The sequence below is a fragment of the Chelonia mydas genome, chromosome 3 (genome assembly GCF_015237465.2).
Source record: "Chelonia mydas isolate rCheMyd1 chromosome 3, rCheMyd1.pri.v2, whole genome shotgun sequence".
NCBI lineage: Eukaryota > Metazoa > Chordata > Testudines > Cheloniidae > Chelonia > Chelonia mydas.
In genome coordinates, this window is record NC_057851.1 from 2012708 (window position 1) to 2029342 (window position 16635).

At 57.7% G+C, this 16635-nt stretch overlaps 1 protein-coding gene across 6 annotated transcripts in view; it reads right to left on the reverse strand.

Moving 5' to 3' along the window:
* The window catches only part of DNMT3A (DNA methyltransferase 3 alpha), a 266976-nt gene extending 262868 nt beyond the window's left edge, over positions 1-4108 (reverse strand). For 5 of the 6 annotated variants that reach the window (XM_037893680.2, XM_037893678.2, XM_037893677.2 and 2 more), the window contains exon 1: positions 3966-4108. The gene's annotated coding sequence lies outside the window, so the exon portion shown is untranslated. The remainder of the gene's footprint in view (positions 1-3965) is intronic. The other variant, XM_043541979.1, reaches the window with a different exon arrangement.
* Positions 4109-16635: the final 12527 nt, after the last annotated feature.

Below are 16635 nucleotides of genomic sequence, written 5' to 3' on the forward strand. Positions count from 1 at the left end.
GAAAAAGCCAGCCCACGGTTTGGTATAAGTGTGGGGAGATGCTAGCACGGAAGCAATCAAGCAGTGATGCATAATTGTGAAGTGATATTTTTAGGACTATGCAGAATGAATGTTAAATCACCTGAGGTTCCCGGAGTTGCTGCCCAGAAGCAGAGCTTCACGTATCCGTTGTGTAAAATACCAAAAACAAACAAAATACAGTAAGCAATGGGAGGTGCTATGGTGAAAGGGGTGGTGCCCACCCTCAAAAATACTTTGCAAAGCAGGATCAAATTAGTGGATTCTGCCAACTTTTCAAAAGCAAACATCCCTCCAGGGTTTTACGCAGCCCGTTTCCCTGAGAATGAAGTTAGGAACTAAATCATTTTGGCTCTGCTTTCATTCCAACCAACCCAGAGAGATGTTTTTAAGACACTTATAAATTTAGAGATTATTTAAGCAGCTAAGGAAACATTGTTTGGACTCTAATCCCACTGCCACTCTACTATAGACCTGCTTGCAAGCCCTTAGTCAAGTGTTATATATGGGTATCCATTATTTCCTAGAGATGTTTGTGGACATTTCATTTTAAGAAAAAAGACTCCTGCTAGGAAGTTTCGAGCTGACTCAGCATGAAAGGCTATTGCATGTGTGAAGAGTTATTGAGAGCAGTTACTAAACACAAAAAGGTCAATTCCTCTTCCATTATTGTCAAGAACTTCACAGCCACTGGATTTGAAGAATTTGCTTACAAATTTCCAGGCCTTCTCCTTCCATAGGATTTTAGACAGAAACCTCGCCTCTCTAAATGGTACTCCCGGCCCGTATAAGCAGCGAAGTTAAAAATATACACATATGTACAGCACTGTGTGTTTTCAAAGCCTAGGCTCTCCAAAGGTTACTGGGCTGCAAGCCGTTCACCAAAACATAGCCACTGACCTCTTGGGTTATTTCTGCAATCATCCACTTAGCAAAGCAATGCAAATATAGTAAAACCAACCATTGTGATGCCATCTACACAGCACAAAGGGAAGAAAAAAAGAGGAACTAGGCTAAGAGGAAAATTTCACTTGCTCAAAGACACACACACACTCAAACACTGAAAAAAAGGCATCACTAACTTGAACTTATCTCATCAATAAACATAAAAAGAGACAGCTAGGGAAGTCTGTGGTAACTGTACACGTCATAAGCAGATACAGATCTTTTAGGCCTCAATTCCAAGCCATGAAGAACCCTTTCTTTCTCCATATAGATTTTTGCATTGTACTTACAGAAGGAAACAGGTCAATGGATGAAAACTAGCACAATCAATAAAAAAAAGATGAACTTCGCTCCTGTATGTATGAGACCAAACTACCCAGCCTCTAATGACTTACAGTTTGATTCTTTCCCATTCTAGCTGGACATCTGACTATTCTTCGGCAGCAAAATCATCAGGCGGAAAATAAACCAGACAGTCCTGCAAACACTCAAAACCCTGAATTTATAGATGGGGCTTCAAAGTGGATCTTTAGTGCATTTCCCAATATTTCTGCATAACGGCACCCCCCTTAAACAAGTTTCCTGGAGATTAAACAGCATGCCAACTTCCCCCCTTTGCCCCAATCCTGGACTGAGAGCTTTCAGAGGCTAAAGGTAGCAGTGCTCCCTCCCCTAGCAGGGCAAGCGTTTGATAAAGATCATTTTGAAATGACTGTGTATAAGAAAAAGAATCTCCATGCAGATCCCATAGGAGTTTGTCCCTCCCAAGTGACAGATGAGAGCGCAAGAGAAACAGACACACGCACGGGCGCGCACACACATACACACACACAGATGGGCAGGCTAAGTCAATGACACTTGTGTGCAGGGAATGAGTAACATGCACATCTCAGCTGCCAGCCTGCCTTGCAAAACCTCTCTAGGCTTCTTGTGTTTGGAGGGAGCTGCAAAGCCCTTGTCACAATACAGGCAGCCCAGCCTTGCCGATGAGGATGGAAAAGAGGGAGGGAGGCCATTTCCAAATAAAAAGACAAGAGAACTTGGGGTGGGGGAGAAGAGAGATTTTCACAGTGTCTTCTCCCCCCACACACCGCCAGCCAGATCCCGGCCCAAAGGCTGGAGAAAAGAGAGCCCCGGGGGGAGGGGATGGGGCCTGGCCCTCTGCCAGGCCCGGGATGATAAACCAGCCAAGCAGGCAATGCAGGGAAGAAAGAGGCACAGGCAGGAGGGAAGGGAGCGAGTTTTAGAAGGGCTAATTTGTGGGGCTGATTAAATGGCCCCACGGAGGCAATTCCCCTGCAGTGAGTGTGTATGTGCTGGGGAGGGGGCCAGATCCACGATGCAGCCTCCCTCCTTCCCCCAAATCCCAGCTGTGATGCCTTGCCCTTCATCAGTGCAGATGCAAAGCGTTCAAGGACACGTCTGCACCCAGCTCTTCACAGGGAGGAGAAGAGACCCAGCTTCATCGGGGGCTGTGAACCACCCTGTCTCCTCCAAATCCAGCCAGGGACGCAGCAGCTTCCTCTGCCCCTTGCAGGGTCTCTGTCCCACTAACACTCCCCTGGGCTTGGGCTTGATGATGGGATGGAGGGGAAGAATCCTCCCTTCTCTTCCCCCCCTTCCCCCCCAAAAAAACCAACCACCACCCTCCACCTTCCTTACAGTGCACCATACCCTCCCTGGCCTGGCCTCAGTATCTGGTGGGGGAGAGGGGGCAGGTTTCCTCCCATCCCCTCAGCAAAGCTCCAGAGCAAGAGGATGCTGCTAGCAGAGCCTGGGGAATGACCCCTCCCTGCACCCCGGTCCTGGCCCTCGGCAGGCACAATCCAACGGCACAGCAGCAGCTCCCGCCCAAACTCAAGGGGTTTCCTACCGTCCACACACACAGATCAAGCCACAGGTGGGGGTGCACAGGGACCCGCTCCCCAGGGATGGATTCCTCTCCCAGCAGATCAGAGCAATCCCCCCCATCCCTACCCTCAACCAGTGCCTTACACCCCTGCAGCTTGTCTGCAGAACCGCCTTATCTCCTCCCATCCGGACTCCCTGACAGGAACCCCCCAGGCTGCAGCCTGTGTCCTAAAGCCCCCTTCTCTGGAGGGCACAGGACAGCAAGGGGGCGGGGGGATCTGCGAGAGAAGGAGGGTCATGCCAGGCTGCCATTTTTCCTGCTTCTCTGCTTTGCCCTCCATACCACCCTCCTGCAAACCCGGCTCTACATTCCACTTCACAGAAGGGTTTGCGGGAGGGGGAGGGGGATTATTTCCTTGCCCTGGAACCGTGCCCACCCTTCTCCTCCCCCATCTTATTTTTTTACAAAACCCAACGCACGGCTGAAAAAAAATAATACCCGGGAGCAATGCACTGCAGCCGAGACACGTCTGCAAACGTACGTGAAATAAAGGAAACCCCCACACAGAAGAGGGGATCTGGGTGCCCCCCCCCAATATTCAATGCAAAAGCTGCATCTCCACCTCAGGGGATAGAGTTGACGGCTCATTAATTGATCAGGGGGCTATCTCCCCCCACAGCCCCCCCGGGGATCACAAGTTCGTGTGCCCCCCGTGTACGCAAATCGGGGAGTCTGGGTGCAAGGCAGGGGGGTAGCCCCTGAGTACCAACCGCTTTGCCCCCCATCGATCTGTGGGCAGTGGGGTCGGGGGCACGCGAACTTGGGAGGAGGAAGGGGCACCGACTGCCGAAAAAGCAAGAGGGGGGGGGGGAATGCAACATCTAGGGCAGATTTCTTTGCAGGCACATAAAATGCAACAAGCGGCGGGGGGGGGGGGGAGAGGGGGGGCTGCGGCGCATGGCCCATGCAGCCCAGGGAGGGGGCGGCTGCAGCTGGTGCGGGCTCTGCCAGCTCCCCGTGCCCGGGTGCCCCCAGCTCCGTGCCCGCTTGCCCCCATGGCACCGCCCCCACCCGGGGGCGGAGAAGGGGAGGATCGGCCCTGGGGAAGCGGCCCCCCCCGCCGCCGCCGCCGCCTGGGGCCCGCTCCTACCTCGGCCAGTCCCGGGCCTGGACCTCCCCCGGGAGCCGCCGCCGCTCCCGCCGCCGCCGCCGCGCTCCCCCTCTCCGCCGCCGCCTCCTGCCCTGCCCGGCGCGGCCTCCGCCCGCAGCTCCGCCGCCTCCACTGCAGCACTGAGCCGCACAGCCCCCGCCCGCGGAGCCCGAGCCACCGAGCGCCGCGCGGCTCCCGCGCGGCCCTAGCGCCCGGCGGCCCGCGCGCCCCGCGCCCGCCGAGCCGGGGACCCCCGCCCAGCTGCGGCCCACGCCCGGCCCCCCAGGGACCCGCTCACCGAGCCGGCCCCCGCAGGGACCCCCACACAGGGACCCCCGGGGGCGCGCTCACTGAGCCTGGCCCGGCCCCCCCACACAGGAACCCCCGGGGGCGCGCTCACCCAGCCCGGCCCCCACACAGGGACCCCCACACAGGCACCCCTGGGGACCCGCTCACCAAGCCCGGCCCCCCCACAGGGACCCCCGGGGGCGCGCTCACTGAGCCTGGCCCGGCCCCCACACTGGGACCCCCGTGGGCGCGATCAAGAGCCCGGCTCGGCCCCCACACAGGGACCCCCACACAGGGACCCCCGGGGACCCGCTCACCAAGCCCGGCCCCCCCACAGGGACCCCCACACAGGGACCCCCGGGGACCCGCTCACCAAGCCCGGCCCCCCCACAGGGACCCCCACACAGGGACCCCCGGGGACGAGCTCACTGAGCCTGGCCCGGCCCCCACACTGGGACCCCCACACAGGAACCCCTGGGGATGCGCTCACCCAGCCCGGCCCGGCCCCCACACTGGGACCCCCACACAGGGACCCCTGGGGACGAGCTCACTGAGCCTGGCCCGGCCCCCACACAGGGACCCCCGTGGGCGCGATCAAGAGCCCGGCTCGGCCCCCACACAGGGACCCCCGGGGACCCGCTCACCAAGCCCGGCCCCCCCACAGGGACCCCCATACAGGGACCCCCGGGGACACGCTCATGAGCCCGTCCCATCCCCCACACAGGGACCCCCGGAGGCACGATCAAGAGCCTGTCCCGTCCCCCACACAGGGACCCCCGGGGACGCGCTCACCCAGCCTGGCCCCCACACAGGGACCCCCAAACAGGGACCCCCGGGGACACGCTCACGAGCCCAGCCCGACCCCCACACAGGGACCCCCAGGGATGCGCTCACTGAGCCCTGCATGGCCCCCACACAGGGACCTCCAGGGACGCGCTCACTGAGATCTGCACAGCCCCCACACAGGGACCCCCAGGGACGTGCTCACCGAGCCCAGCCCGACCCCCACACAGGGACCCCCACACAGGGACCCCCAGGGGCGCACTCACCCAGGCGGCCCAGCCCCCACACAGGGACCCCTGGGGACGAGCTCACTGAGCCTGTCCCGTCCCCCACACAGGGAGCCCCACACAGGGACTCCCGGGGACACACTCACGAGCCCGTCCCATCCCCCACACAGGGACCCCCGGGGACGCACTCACTGAGCCCAGCCCAGCCCCCACACAGGGACCCCCGGGGGCGCGCTCACCCAGCCTGGCCCCCACACAGGGACCCCCAAACAGGGACCCCCGGGGACACGCTCACGAGCCCAGCCCGGCCCCCACACAGGGACCCACACACAGGGACCCCTGGGGATGCGCTCACCCAGCCTGGCCCGGCCCCCACACAGGGACCCCCAGGGATGCGCTCACTGAGATCTGCACAGCCCCCACACAGGGACCCCCAGGGACGTGCTCACCGAGCCCAGCCCGACCCCCACACAGGGACCCCCACACAGGGACCCCCAGGGGCGCACTCACCCAGCCCGGCCCAGCCCCCACACAGGGACCCCTGGGGACGAGCTCACTGAGCCTGGCCCGGCCCCCACACAGGGACCCCCACACAGGGACCCCCGGGGGCGCGATCAAGAGCCCGGCTCGGCCCCCACACAGGGACCCCCATACAGGGACCCCCGGGGACACGCTCACGAGCCTGTCCCATCACCCACACAGGGACCCCCGGAGGCACAATCAAGAGCCTGTCCCGTCCCCCACACAGGGACCCCCACGCAGGGACCCCCGGGGACACGCTCACGAGCCCGTCCCATCCCCCACACAGGGACCCCCGGGGACGAGCTCACTGAGCCTGGCCCAGCCCCCACACAGGGACCCCCAGGGGCGCAATCAAGAGCCTGGCTCGGCCCCCACACAGGGACCCCCACACAGGGACCCACGGGGATGCACTCACCCAGCCCGGCCCCCACACAGGAACCCCCGGGGACGCGCTCACCCAGCCCAGCCCGGTCTCCACACAGGGACCCCCGGGGACGCGCTCACTGAGCCCGTCCCCCACACAGGGACCCCCAGGGACGTGCTCATCGAGCCCAGCCCAGCCCCCACGCAGGGACCCCCACACAGGGACCTCCGGGGACGCGCTCACCGAGCCCAGCCCAGCCCCCACGCAGGGACCCCCACACAGGGACCCCCAGGGACACGCTCATGAGCCCGGCCCGGCCCCCACACAGGGACCTCCGGGGACAAACTCACCCAGCCCGGCCTGGCCCCCACACAGGGACCCCCAGGGATGCGCTCACCCAGCCCGGCCCGGCCCCCACACAGGGACCCACACACAGGGACCCCTGGGGATGCGCTCACCCAGCCTGGCCCGGCCCCCACACAGGGACCCCCAGGGATGCGCTCACTGAGCCCTGCATGGCCCCCACACAGGGACCTCCAGGGACGCGCTCACTGAGATCTGCACAGCCCCCACACACAGGGACCCCCAGGGATGTGCTCACCGAGCCCAGCCCGACCCCCAGACAGGGACCCCCACACAGGTACCCCTGGGGGACGCGCTCACTGAGCCCGGCGCGGCCCCCTCACAGGGACCCCGGGGGACGCGCTCACCGAGCCCTGCAAAGCCCCCACAGAGGGGCCCCTGGGGATGCGCTCACCAAGCCCGGCCCAACCCCCATACAGGGACCCCCACAAAGGGACCCCTGGGGACACACTCAGCGTGCTCTTAGCGGACCCCACACAAGGAACTCCGGGGACACGCTCACCGAGCCCTTCGCGGCCCCCACACAGGGACCCTGGGGACAGGCTCACCGTGCCCTGCATGGGCCCCACACAGGGACCCCCAGGGACACGCTCACCGAGCCTGGCCCGGCCCCCACACAGGGACCCGCAGGGGACGCACTCACTGAGCCCAGCATGGCCCCCACACAGGGATCCCAGGGACGCGCTCACCCAACGTGGTGCAGCACCTGATAGGGACCCCCGTTCCACCCCCTGGTATGCACATAGCAACGCCTCAGCATCCCGCATCCCACACAACACTCCACTTGGGATACGCCTGGCCCAGAGCGCTCAGCCTCTCCCGCCCATCCGGCCGACCCTCAGTCCTGCACCAGCACCCCCCATTACTGTGCAGCTGGCCCTGGGCTCCCAATCTGCAACTCACCCTGCCCCGCTGCAGCACCCGCTAGTCCTCCCTGCCACGTGGATCTGCAGCTAGAAAAGCCAGCGCTCAGGGTGCAGTTCAGCCCGGGGCAGAGGGCAAGGCAAGGCAAGGCCAGGCATCCATTCGAGCCCTCCCTTCCCCCCCCCATCCTGGAAACTCCCCACCCCGTGTCAGGGGCCCCCACTCACAGGCATTGCTCTGTCCTCTCCTCTCACGGCCTCCCAGGTTCCTCTGGCTTCAGCTCTGGCTGCAGCCCCTCGCTATTGTTCTCACTCATTCCCGGACCCCTCTGCCAACCTCCCTCTTTGCCTGTTCCCCATTTCCCTCCCCCAGAGGACCCCCGCCATTGTCACTGGGCCTGCCCCAGCCCCCACACAGGGACCCCCACACAGGGACCCCCGGGGACGCGCTCACCCAGCCTGGCCCAGCCCCCACACAGAGACCCCCGGGGATGCACTCACTGAGCCCTGCCCGACCCCCAGAGAGGGATTCCCAGGGATGCACTCACAAAGCCCGGCCTGACCCCCACACAGGGACCCCAGGGATGCGCTCACCCAGCCCGGCCCGACCCCCACACAGGGACCCCCAGGGGACGCGCTCACTGAGCCTGCTGTGGCCCCCACACAGGGACCCCAGGGATGCGCTCACCCAGCCCGGCCCGACCCCCACACAGGGACCCCCAGGGACGCGCTCACTGAGCCTGGCGCGGCCCCCACACAGGGACCCCCTCTGGTCATCTGCCATTGACGGGGAAAGCCTTGTACCACTGCCTCCCCCGGGGGCACTAGCCCCCATCGCCTCCTCCATGGGGACCTGCCTCCCTCCCCCGGGGGCACTAGCCCCCATCGCCTGCTCCGTGGGGTCCTGCCCCCCTCCCCCGGGCGGGGGGTCTCGTCACAATGGCCTCCCAGGGAGGCGGGGGATGGGGGGAAGAAGGTTCAGGCCCAACTGACAAGGAACCTTCCAGCCCCAGCATTCCGTCCCCCCCCTGCCTTGGGGGCAGCACCCGGAGCATCCCGCTCCTAGCCAGATCCCCCCTCTGAATTTTCGGGGTCCGCTTCCAGATGCAGCCCAACTCTGCCCCAGCCTCCAGAGCCTGCCATGCCTGTTCGCAGGGTGCATCCTCTCCACCCCACCAGCGACTGGCTGCTCCTCCCCGCAAGTGCCCTCCACCCCTCTCCCTGCACACAGGGCACCCTGCCCGAGCCAGTTCGCCCGTGCTGGCTGAGACAGTGAACAGCAGGAATAAAGGGTCCGTTTTGTTCTTGGCCAAAGGCTCCCAGCAGGTAATCCGAGGCTCCAGGAGACATATGACCAGGTAAGAACCAGATGGATTCTTTAAAAAAAAAAAAAAAAAAAAGTGTGTCTAGTTTCTTGGTGGTTGAGAAAAGGCTGCAAACTGGACCCGAGTGCACCCTACGGGCTCAGAAATCAGAAAGCAAAGGACTGAACCTTTGTTATCTTTTAAACAATTATGATTTTGATCCATATTTTCTGAATGGACTCATCTTTCCTGAATGCGTAAGGTTGGCAACTCGGTACCAGGGGGAGGATAGTGAATGTGAATGATTTAATTGGGGATTGGTCCTGCTTTGAGCAGGGGGTTGGACTAGATGACCTCCTGAGGTCCCTTCCAACCCTGATATTCTATGATTAATGTAATAATTAATGTGCTGGAACAGGGTGGGGAAGCCGATATTTGCAGATGACACCAAATTCTGTAGATTTGTTAAGGCTATTGGAAGCTGAGGAACTTCAGAGGGACTGACCCAAGCCAGGGGAATGGGCAACATGATGGGAAAGGGAATTCAGGGCTGATAAATGCAACGTAATGCACATGAGAGGGAATAATGTGAACAACTCAGACACCTGATTGAGTTCCACTCAGGGTAGGGACATGGATGTTCCTGTGGGCAGCTTAGTGCCGACACTGCTCAATGTGCAGGGCTGGCCAAAAAAACCAATCACTATGTTAGACTGCGTAAGAAAGGGGCAAAGCTGCTCCCTCTCTCACACGGAGACGACTCCTCTTTCTAGGTGCCTTTAAACACAGTGTTTTCGGCCAAGAAGGAAATGAGTGAGCCTTGCAGTACATCCCCCCACAGCCTCCCTCCTTTGCTCACAGTGGATGCAGTCCAGCCCTGGCCCCTCTAGGCCTTGTGCGTAGTGCTATCTCCTCTGCTTGCTGCAGTTCCTCTTTGGTCTCCATCTCCCTTTTTGAGGCCTGGCATGAGTGTGACATGCTGCGGTGCCCTGAAAGCCACCTCTCGTCCTGCACCATTTCCAGAAGGGAACTCTGAAGCCCAACATCCAGTAAGTGCGTCCAAAGCCCTGTGGCCACTTCACCTCCTGCTACAGTTGACATGAATGAGGACCCGGGATTAGTTGCTTCCACATCTCAGCAGGCTGCTACCTGGCTTTCTCTCTCTGCCTTCCCCTGGGTCCCGCTTGACTGCTGATACTGGGGTGCTGGAGTTAACTACATAAGGCCTTGCTTCCTATTTAAGGCTGTGTAACTGTGATTAATGCTAACTTTCCTGCTCTGTTATGAGTCTCAGCTGATCATCGTATTAGGTCAGCATGCAGCGATGGAGCCAGGGCAGGCTTTGATCTCCCGCTGCAGCACTTCCTTTGCCTGTGGAATAAGGCTCCCCAAGTTCAAGTGCCAGCTGATCTCTATTTCAGGATGAGCAGCATTTAGCTTACTGGGTCTTTTCAACCCTGGCGTGAATCTTCAAGCCTGGGATCGTGCTTTCCCAGCTCCGTTTGTTTAACAACTACCACAGTGTTCGCAGCATTACCAGGCTCTTTCAAGTCACGTTCCTTTGATTTCCCTCTCGTCGTTAGAAATGCTAGCTCTCTCTGTTGTGAATAAGCCTGACACTCTTCTCCATTCTGACTGGATTGACACCCAGATCTAGAGTCTCCCTGATCACCCAGATTGGAGGCTGCTGCAGGCCCAGTTCCTGCACTGCTGGTGTCACCTGCACGCTCGGTGACCCACCCAGCTCACACAGAACCAAGGGGGAGTGAGGGAACCGTTGTGATATTCCATTCTGCTTGCAGCACATGGTGCGGCCAACCTTAGAGGTGAGTTTATTCAAACTTCTGGTCATTTCCTGCCTCCTGAGGCAATACAGCTTATGAGTCCGCTGTCAGAGTTCCTCTGGGCGGCGTCCACCGACTCCCTTGACGCCTTTGAGGAGCGGTGGGCACTGTCTGGGGTCCTCTGCTCGGTGTCCCCGTCCGGTTCCCTTCTTTTGACCCTTTGACCGCACTCCCGTCCCTGTTCTTCATTAGTTGTCCCCCCGTAATTACTTGGCCTCCAGGTCCTGTGGATCTCCCCCTTAGGCTGGGGGGAGATTCTTTAGCAGTGGGCGAGCTTTAGCCCGCCCACTTCCTGGATCCCAATAGGACTACCCTGCTGTACCCGATCCTCCGTCCGTTCACGCCTCCGGGCAGAGTTCCTCTGGGCGGCGTCCACCGACTCCCTTGACGCCTTTGAGGAGCGGTGGGCGCTGTCTGGGGTCCTCTGCTCGGTGTCCCCGTCCGGTTCCCTTCTTTTGACCCTTTGACCGCACTCCCATCCCTGTTCTTCATTAGTTGTCCCCCGTGATTATTTGGTTTCCAGGTCCTGTGGATCTCCCCCTTAGGCTGCGGGGGGGATCCTTTTGCGGTGGGCGAGCTTTGCCCGCCCACTTCCTGGATCCCAATAGACTACCCTGCTGTACCCGATCCTCCGTCCGTTCACGCCTCCGGGCAGAGTTCCTCTGAGCGGCATCCACCGACTCCCTTGACGCCTTTGAGGAGCGGTGGGCGCTGTCCGGGGTCCTCTGCTCGGTGTCCCCGTCCGGTTCCCTTCTTTTGACCCTTTGACCGCACTCCCGTCCCTGTTCTTCATTAGTTGTCCCCCATGATTAGTTGGCCTCCAGGTCCTGTGGATCTCCCCCTTAGGCTGGGGGGGGATCCTTTAGCAGTGGGCGAGCTTTGCCCACCCACTTCCTGGATCCCAATAGGACTACTCTGCTGTACCCAACTGGCCTGGGTCTATCACAACACAGATTTAGTGAGACAGATGCTGGAATACTGGGTCCAGATCTGGTGTCCCCATTTTAAAAAGGGATGTTGAAAAATTGGCGAGGGTGCAGAAGACAGCCACAAAAATATTCAAGGTTTAGCCTCTCAAAAAGAAGATTGAGAGGCGACTTGATTACACAAGTTGTAAGCCTACCCATGGGAAGAAAATACTGGGCACTAAAAGGCTCTTAAATCGAGTGGGGAAAGGCACAAACAAGAGCCAAGGTCTGGGAGATAAAGCCAGACAAATTCAATTTGGAAATAAGACACAAGTTTTTACCAGTGAGGGTGATTAACCATTGGAGCAAATTACCAAGGGATGTGGTAGATTCTCCATCTTTTGATGTCTTCATATCAAGACTGGATGCCTTCCTGGAAGATGTACTTTATCCAACCACAAGTTATTGGGCTTATTACAAGGGTAAGAGGGTGAAATCGAGGGACTGTGATATGCAGGAGGTCAGACTAGATGATCTAATTGTCCCTTCTAAACTTAAGTTCTACGAACTAAAAGCTGTTTCCACAGGGTCGATGTTCAGTGTCTTCTATAAAGCTAGTCTGCTGGATTTAGACCTGGACTTTCCAATACAGAAGTGTTCACTTTATAAAAAATACCATTGCAGTCAGCAGTAATTGGTCCTCTTCTTGGGAGCCCAATGGCTGAAGGAGGAGAGTCTCACCAGGGCAGGGATGAAATCCATTTGTGGAGCAGTGCAAGAGATACTTGCATTGCCACTGCCAATGCTGTGGATAGCTCCCTGGCCGTTGATCTGCAGCCATCTCTCCCCTACTGCTCCATTCACAGGTTTTAGAGGTGATACGAAGACACCCACTTCAGCTCACCGATGGGCACAATGTGCATTCCCTCTGATTTTAGCCAGAAACATAACGGTGGGGAAACCCCTCCCACTCAAAGAAAACACAAGCTCAGTAAAATTCCATAGATTCAGGCCAACATAAACCTGTGAAATGAGTGAATTTCTGTTCCTGAGTTAGAAACGCCTGATAGGGTTAAATTGTTCGGCAAAGACCTTTCCCCTTAAGTTCCAGGAAATTTTTTGCTGGAGATGTCCTTTTAATACTCATAAAAAGAGAGGCAAAAGCAACCTCCCCGCAAAGCAAGCCAAATTTGCATTTGCCATACCACATCTGCCCCCACATTTACATGAGTAATAATTAGCCAAAGAAAAACACTCATGGTTAAATTTCCCACTGGGCTGAGGGCCATAGCAAAGCAGGCTCCAAAGCCTGAGTACCGCTTAAATCCTGCTTCAGATCTCAGGGTGCTGCCTGAGCTTTGGACCAGGCCGCATGCTGGCCCTCTGCCTAGGGGTAAATTTCACCCTAATTGCACAAAATAAGCTTCCCAGGGATGTTAGAGTCTGCTTACGGCCTTGTCACACGTTCCCTATCGCTCTTCTCCCAAGAGGAGGACCAAGCGTCACTCTACAGCCCTACAGCTAGCCCGGGGCACTTGAGTGAACTTAACTTTGTTTGTTTTACTGCCAGTTTGAGATGGGTAATAATAGCCCAAAGAAAATTACCTCCCTGTTCCTACTCACTACTTCCTTATGTATACATCCAAGGGTCACATCTGCCACTTTTGCCACAGTATCGCGCCCAGGGTTGCCAGGTGTCCGGTGTCCAGAACACCCGGTCAAAAAGGGACCCTGGCGGCTCCAGTCAGCAGCACTGACCAGACCGTTAAAAGTCCAGTTGGCAGCACAGGCAGGCTCCCTACCCGGCTCCATGCGACTCTTGGGAAGCTGCTGGCATCTCCGTCTGGCTCCTAGGTGTAAGGGTGGCCACAGGGGCGCTACGCACTGCCCCCGTCCCCGGTGCCAGCTCAGCAGCTCCCATTGGCCAGGAACCATGGCCAATGGGAGCTGAGGGGGCGGTGCCTGTAGGCGTGGGCAGTGTGCAGAGTCACATGGTCGTGCCTCCGCTTAGGAGCCAGAGGGAGATGTCGCTGCTTCCCAGGAGCCACCTGAGGTAAGAGCCACCTGGAGCCCACACCCTGAACCCCCTCCAGTGCCCCAACCCACTGCCCCAGCCCTGAGCCCTCTCCTGCACCCCAAACCCGGCCCCACCCCAGAGCTCGCATCCCCAGCCGGAGCCCTCACCCCACCACACACCAACCCTCTGCCCGAGCCCGGATCCCCCTCCTGTACCTGAACCCCTCATTTCTGGCCCCACTCTGGAGCCTGCCCTCCCAGCCCAGAGCCTGTACCCTGTCCCAGACCCCAACCCACTGCCCCAGCCCAGAGCCCTCTCCTGGACCCCAAACCCCTAATCTCTGGCCCCACCCTAGAGCCCGCACCCGCGGCAGGAGCCCTCACCCCCTGCACCCCAACCCCCTGCTCCAGCCCAGTGAAAATGAGCGAGTGAGCGAGGGTGGGGAAGAGTGAGCAAAGGAGGGATGGAGTGAGCGTGGGCAGGGCCTTGGAGAAGAGGGGGGCAGAGGGCGGGGCAAGGGTGTTCAGTTTTCTTCAAATACAAAGTTGGCAACCCTAATCGTGCCAGGAGCTCTTGTTCAGTTGTTTGTCCACTATGACCCCTACATCCTTTTCAGAGTCCCTGCTTTCCAGGACACAGTCCCCCATTCTGTAGGCCTGGCCTGTAGTTCTTCTTCCTAGATGTGTATCTTTGTATCTGGCTGTATTTAAACACATTCAGTTTGAACGGGCCCAGCTTACCACGTGATCCAAATCGCGCTGTGTAGCCGCTCTGGCCTGCCATTGCCACTGCACCAATATTTGTGTCCTCCACAAACTATATCCACAGAGATTTTATATTAACTTCTAGGCCATTGATGAACATGGTAAGTAGAATCGGGCCTAATAGTGATCCCTGTGGGACCCCAGCAGAAACACTTGCAGTTGATGATGATTCTGCACTGAGAGCTGGTTTTCATAGAATCATGGAATCATAGAAGGTTAGGGTTGGAAGAGACCTCAGGAAGTCATCTAGTCCCACCCCCTGCTCAAAGCAGGATCAAGCCCAACTAAATCATCCCAGCCAGGGCTTTGTCAAGCTGGGCCTTAAAAACCTCTAAGGATGGAGATTCCACCACCTCCCTAGGGAACCCATTCCAGTGTTTCACCACCCTCATAGTGAAATAGTGTTTCCTAATATTCAACCTAGACCTCCCCCACTGCAACTTGAGACCATTGCTCCTTGTACTGTCATCTGCCACCACTGAGAACAGCCGAGCTCCATCCTCTTTGGAGTGCCCCTTCAGGTAGTTGAAGGCTGCTATCAAATCCCCCCTCACTCTTTTCTTCTGCAGACTCACTAAATAAACCCAATTTCCTCAGCCTCTCCTCATAAGTCATGTGCCCCAGCTCACTAATCATTTTCATTGCCCTCCGCTGGACTCTCCCCAATTTGTCCACATCCTTTCTGTAGTGGGGGGCCCAAAAGCGGACGCAATACTCCAGATGTGGCCTCACCAGTGCTGAATATAGGGGAATAATCACTTCCCTCAATCGGCTGGCAATCCTCCAACTAATGCAGCCCAACGTGCCATTAGCTTTCTTGGCAACAAGGGCACACTGTTGACTCATATCCATGTTCTCATCCACTGTAATCGCCAGGTCCTTTTCTGCAGAACTGCTGCCTAGCCAGTCGGTCCCCAGCCTGTAGCGGTGCATGGGATTCTTCCATCCTAAGTGCAGGACTCTGCACTTGTCCTTGTTACACTCATCAGATTTCTTTTGGCCCAATCCTCCAATTTGTCTAGGTCCCTCTGGACCCTATCCCTACCCTCCAGCGTATCTACCTCTCCCTGTAGCTTAGTGTCATCCGCGAACTTGCTGAGGGTGCAATCCATCCCATCATCCAGATCAGTAATGAAGATGTCGAACAAAACCAGCCTCAGGACTGACCCCTGTGGCACTCTGCTTGATACCAGCTGCCAACTAGACATCGAGCTGTTGATCGCTACCCGTTGAGCCCGACAATCTAGCCAGCTTTCTATCCACCTTATAGTCCATTCATCCAATCCATACTTCTTTAACTTGCTGGTGACAATACCATGGGAGACCGTATCAAAAGCTTTGCCATAGTCAAGATATATCACATCCACTGCTTTCCCCATATCCACAGAGCCAGTTATCTCATTATAGAAGGCAATCAGGTTGGTCAGGCATGACTTGCCCTGGGTGAATCCATGCTGACTGTTCCTGATCACTTTCCTCTCCTCTAAGTGCTTCAGAATTGATTCCTTGAGGACCTGCTCCATGATTTTTCCAGGGACTGAGGTGAGGCTGACTGGTCTGTAGTTCCCCAGATTCTCCTTCTTCCCTTTTGTAAAGATGGGTACTATATTTGCCTTTTTCCAATCATCCGGGACCTCCTCCGATTGCCACGAGTTTTCAAAGATAATGGCCAATGGCTCTGTAATCACATCAGCCAACTCTCCCAGCACCCTTGGATGCACTGCCTCATGGACTTGTGCATGTCCAGCTTTTCTAAATAGCCCTTAGCCTATTCTTTCACCACTGAGGGCTTCTGGAGAGCTGTCAGCGAGAGAGTTCTTAATCCATGTACTGTGTGCGCTATTGATATTGTGCAGTGCTAGTTTTTTTAATCAGACTATTGTGCGGCACCAATTCAAAAACCTTAACAAAAGTCTGAGAATAGTTGTGGCTGGTCCAGCTCCCAGCACGCCCTTGTGGCCCATCATGGCACCACTTGTCCTGCCTCAGTTTTTCCAAGGATCATAGTTCCAACAATAGAGCTGTGACAGGCCGACCTTCTTTTACGGAGGCTTTGTCAAGCCACAAGTCTCTAGTCCAAAGAAAACATAAAACAAAAGGGTCTTCTGCCCCTCCTGGCCTCCCCTTGCACCCCAATGTCTCACAGAGTGCTGAGCCTTCAGACTTTCTCCCTGGCAGTCTGGCTCCTACCCAAGCCAGCCACCTTCAGGGCTTCCTCCCTGGAGTCCTGTCCCAAGTCCAGTTCCGCTAACCTATCTGTTTGAGCAGTGATCCCCCTATAGTTGGAACACACCCTCTGATCTCCTTTCTTAAAGATTGGGACCACCATCCCAGTTTGCCAGTCCAGAGGTACTGCACCTGCCTTCCACGCAGCATTGGAGATGCGCGTTAACCACAATGCCTCAACATTGTCCAGTGCTTTC